Raw genomic sequence first — 5,400 nt, 5'->3', positions numbered from 1 at the left:
CTTGGGAAACTCAAATAAAATATTGATTAAAAACGGTTACAACTTGAATTTATAAAAAGCCACTTTGTAAAAATTATGTTATATACACATGTGGTGGTTCAGACATTTCTAAAACAAGGCAAATAATTCTTATGTGTACTGCCTTACCAGGGTGTTTAATATAAATTTAATGATGCACATAAACAAAACTAAAAATATACAACTAAGTGATATAAATCGTTTGGAATAACCAATAGTAATAGAGCTATTCACATGTTATGTGACGTTAGTTAGCCACTGTAGCTAGCAGCCAAATGGCTCGGTAGCTAGCTAGCTAGCATTATACTCACCTTCATGTCTAACTGCTGACATCGTTGGCTTTAGTGCAATCTAGATCATCCAGTCTCTGCTTTTTGTATCTCTTCGAACGTGTGCTAAATGTGTAAGTCGCAGACGCACACAAATTTTTATCTTCTGCTCCATCCATGGCGCAGCAACTTGAACGAGCGCCTTCAGTGTGTCTGTTCGTGCCCCTTTGGCTTGACCTTCCAGAGCGCTCCACTGCCTGTCGCGCTCTGAGAGGAGGGGCTTTCCTTAATAAAGTTAACTGTGATTGGATGGTTGTATAAGCTCCTCTGCTTTAAATTAAATTTGTTTTCCCTCCCTTTGGCAGCAGAACATATTTTTTTAGCATGAATCCAGCGGGTTAGATCTACATAACAAAGTCGGAGATACATTATAACAGGTGAGACAATCCTCTTTTTTGCGTGGGACTATTTTTGATTATAGGGCTTGTTTTATATAGCATGTGAAGTTCTTTAACTCTGAACCGATTTGCACTAGACTCCCATAGAGTATTTTACGGTGTTTCGAGGTGATAATAAAATAAATTACTCATTTTTTTCCACCAGAATGTCTTTGGGAATGAGATTGCGCGCCAGAATAGAAGGAAAACAAACTAAATATAAGGCACTAAGGCTCATTAAATGGCTGCAGAAGAAACACCTGCTAAAAAAGAAGCTTAGATGTCCTGTTTGTCACCATAAGATGAAAATGATTTCCGTGGTGAAGAAAGACCAATATATGTGGTATGTATAATGCATGATAATGTAGTGCATGTAGTAAATATAACAAAATATTTCAGTTATCAATGCAAGAGGGAGCATTAACCTCTTTTCATTATTATTTTCTTCATACTTAATTTTGTGATTATCTTTTCAATTAATGCTCTTGTTTAAGGGTCCATTTCTTTACTTAACTCATTGATATGTTCTCAGGTGCTGCAAAAGAGCAAGTCATAGGAAAGTTTCCAGAACAATTAGAACTGGCTCCCTCTTTGAGAAATCAAAAACATCTCTTTTCAGTTGGATGAAGTTCATTTACAGGTATATGTAGATGTAGACATTAATAGCAATGCACCTTTCATAATTGAACACCAATACGAGACTTGTGAAATAAAATTAGGGCCTCAGTAAGTAATAATTGCCTCAATTTCTATCACAGATTTTCACAAGGGCTCAGGCTCAGACAAATAGATATGATCGATGATGAAGTGGCTGGCAGCTCCAGAACACTAAGTAGCATGGCAAGACACATTCGACATGTTTGTATACGTGCAATTAAAAGACACAGAATAAACAATGGACACCGTCTTGGTGGTGACAGAGAATTTGTGGTTATAGATGAAAGCTGTCTCCGTCATCAGCGAAAGGTTGGTAAACTCTCAGACAGGTTTGTTAGAATCAATGCAGATCTGAATGTGTCCTCTAAACATGGAAACCTTTACCATAAGTAAAAAAAATTAGTAGAAGCAACCATCTTTTTGAATGTTTCTTTGTAGATATTTAATTTTATTCTTTTTAATTTTAATTCTGTTTAATTTTATTCTTTTTGTTTTCAGTATGCACGTGGACGCTTTGGAAATGCATGGAAAAGGAAGAAATGGGTATTTGGAATGATGGGAATTAAAGACAAAAGGCGAAGGCTCGTGTTAAAACTTGTTGAAAAGGCGCCACCTTGTTCCTCTGATCAGACAGCATGCTAAGTTGGGTAGTGCCATTATCAGTGATGAGTGGAGAGCCTACAAGAATGTTTTGACAAACATAGGGTACAGACATTACACTGTAAATCACAGCAGGTGGTTTGTAGATCCTCAATCTGGCAGTCATACACAGCATATCGAAAGGGCTTGGATGACCATCAAAGGACATGTCCGTAGACTAAGAGGAAATCGCACTGAGAAGTTGCTGGAGGAACACCTGATGGTTCTTGAGTGGTCATCTTGGCTTGGTTCGCGACACCCTGATGGACCACTGGGACGCTTATTTAAGGACATACAAAAAATATTTCCAGTTTGAACCAGTCTGGCATGAACTTTTTTTGGAGTGGGTGACTGTTTGGTGTTTTAAAAAACACATTTAATGTTACATGTGTTACTCTTACAATACATTGCCATTTTTGACAGTAGTTAAATGTTATTTCAAGCACTGATTGTAATTTAGGTCTAAGTGTAAAAAAATCGTGACATTATACATTTAAGACTCACTTTTGGCAATTATAAATGTTTATTAGTGATTAATAAATGGTGTTATGCTTTACACTTTATAATAAGGCTCCCATTTGGCATTTATAAATGTTTATTAGTGATTAATAAATGGTGTTATGCTTTACACTTTATAATAAGGCTCCCATTTGGCATTTATAAATATTTATTATTCATTAATAAATGGTTTTATGCTTTACACTTTACAACAAAGCTCCGATTGATAGTTGTGGATATTTATAATGCATTTCTGAAGTACAATTTTATATGATAAAAAATATGTTTACAAATGCTGATTGTGCTTACAGGATAGTAACTTAGTCTGAAATGTTTAATATAGCACCTCTAGATGAAATATATAGGTGAACACATTTGGCTCACTATTTGGCAAGAAACCGGTCAGTTTTTTTCCTCTTTCTCACCCTTAACTAATGCATAATAAACCATTAATAATGGTTTATAAAGCATTTACAGATTAATTAATAATATAGCTATAAACTATTTATTAGCATCTATAAGGGGAGCCTTATTGTAAAGTGGTACCAATATAAAAAACTGAAAAAGCTGGGTCAAAATGACCCAGAACCGTGACATTATCAGTGTTTCTCAAACTTTTTACAGTGTGTACCACCTGAGAAAATGTCAAGCTCTCCCAAGTACCAAGCATGAAACTCATAAATCTTACAACAGTATTATTGTAACAGTAGTATTAGTAAATTAGCATCTGCAGCAGGTTGCCCTGCAGTGGAATGAACCCGCCCCCCGACCATACACACACAACACAGACATCACATGGGGATACAAGTCAGAGAACGGTTGCATTACAGAAAGATTTTTTCATACATTGTATACATTGTACCACAGGCAAAGTTGCCTCCATTTTTATAGTTTTTTATTAATATTTTGTACATTTGTGCATTTCAAGGATTCTTCTGTTTTTGGAGTGTATTTGTTATATATCTGTATTATATTATACAAATTCAAATTCAAATTCAAATTTTATTTGTCCCGTACACAGTCATACACAGTACGATATGTAGTGAAATGCTTGGACAACTGCTCGTGACCTAAAGAAAACAAAACAGGAAAAGGCTATGAATAAGATAGGAAATAAATATGAAAAATTAAAAAGGGTAAATTTAACTAGGAAGGAATAAAATATAAATTAAGGTTAAAAATGAAATAACTGTACAACACAAATTAGAATGAAGGGTAAATTTAACTGGGAGAATAAGATAAAATATATAAATTAAAGTTGAAAATAAAATAACTGTACAACAAAATACACAATATAGAACTATATAAGAATGTATGAAGAAATATAAATAAATATATACACAATAACAGCAGCATATACACAATAACAGCAGCGTGATTTAAGTAATGAAGTGAAAACAAAGTCCAGAAAGTCCAGTGTGTGTGTAAGAACCATATGTGTGGGTCAGTACTGTGTGGTGGTGTGATTGAGAGACCGTATCGCCTGCGGGAAGAAGCTCCTCCTCAGTCTCTCTGTGTTGGTCTTCAGGGAGCGGAATCGCTTTCCTGACCTCAACAGAGAGAACAGTCCGTTGTTGGGATGGCTGAGGTCCTTCACGATCTTCCTGGCCTTGGTCCAGCACCGCCTGCTGTAGATTGAGTGCAGGTCAGGGAGCTCGGAGTGGATGGTGCGCTCAGCTGACCGCACAACCCTCTGTAGAGCTCGTCTGTCCTGCATGGTGCTGTTTGCGAACCAGGTTAAGATGTTTCCCGTCAGGATGCTCTCTATGGTGCACGAGTAAAAGTTCCTGAGCACCTTGGAGGGCAGTTGGAAGTCTCTCAAGCGTCTGAGGTGGTAGAGACGCTGACGGGCCTTTTTCACCACGGTGTTGATGTGACAGGACCATGACAGGTCCTGCGTGATGTGAACTCCGAGGTATTTGAAGCTGTCCACTCTCTCCACTGGGCACTCGTTGATGACGGGGGTCTGGTAGTTCCTCTCCTGCTTAGTGCTGAAGTCCACTATCAGCTCCTTTGTCTTACTGACGTTTAGAAGGAGGTTGTTCCTCTGGCACCAGTTCTCCAGATTCCTAATCTCCTTCAGGTAGGCCGTCTCGTTGTTATCAGAGATCAGGCCCACCACGACGGTGTCGTCAGCAAACTTGATGATGGTGGTGGAGCTGGTAGTGGCCACACAGTCATATGTGTACAAAGAGTACAGCAGGGGGCTCAGAACACACCCCTGGGGGGCTCCAGTGCTGAGAGTGGTGGAGGCTGAGACATGTCCGCCCATCCTTACTGCCTGTGGTCTGCCAGTTAGGAAGTTGGAGATCCACTGACACATAGATGAGCTGAGTCCCAGATGCTCCAGCTTGGTGGTGAGTGTGGAGGGAATTATGGTATTAAATGCAGAGCTGTAGTCTATGAAGAGCATTTTAACATAATTCCCCCTTCTAGTGTCCAAGTGAGTGAGTGATGTGTGGAGGAGATGAGAGATGGTATCGTCTGTGGAACGATTTGGACGGTAAGCAAACTGTAGTGGGTCCAGTGTGTCTGGTAGTGAAGAAATGATGAAGTCTCTGACCAGGCGTTCAAAGCACTTCATCACTACTGAGGTGAGGGCTACAGGGCGATAGTCATTGAGAGAAGCAGGGTGGGGTTTCTTCGGGACAATGATGGACTCTTTGAAGCATGTGGGGATCACCGACTGAGATAAAGAGATGTTGAATATCTCAGTGAACACAGGAGCTAGCTGGTATGCGCAGTCTCTGAGGATACGACCTGGGATGCCGTCTGGTCCTGCTGCTTTCCTGGTGTTCACTCTCTTGAAGGCTCTCCTTACTTCATGCTCGGAGATGACGAGCACGTTTCCGGTGCTGGCAGTATCTTCCTGTCTGCAGCCG

The 5,400-nt window shown here is 39.3% G+C and overlaps 1 long non-coding RNA gene across 2 annotated transcripts; it reads left to right on the top strand.

Annotated features, from left to right (window-relative positions):
* Window positions 1-623: 623 nt before the first annotated feature.
* LOC143412942 (uncharacterized) lies at window positions 624-2,481 on the top strand. Of its 2 annotated transcripts, XR_013093457.1 has the most exons (5): window positions 624-724; window positions 891-1,067; window positions 1,257-1,364; window positions 1,483-1,690; window positions 1,880-2,481. It is a non-coding gene; the product is annotated as an uncharacterized LOC143412942 (long non-coding RNA). The 2 variants fall into 2 exon arrangements; XR_013093456.1 differs by having other exon boundaries at window positions 1,257-1,690.
* The last annotated feature ends 2,919 nt before the right edge of the window (window positions 2,482-5,400 follow it).

This window comes from Maylandia zebra, linkage group LG16 (assembly GCF_041146795.1).
Source record: "Maylandia zebra isolate NMK-2024a linkage group LG16, Mzebra_GT3a, whole genome shotgun sequence".
NCBI classification, from domain to species: Eukaryota; Metazoa; Chordata; class Actinopteri; order Cichliformes; family Cichlidae; genus Maylandia; species Maylandia zebra.
The sequence above is the reverse complement of the archived record's forward strand: the minus strand, read 5'-3'. Positions and strand labels throughout refer to the sequence as shown.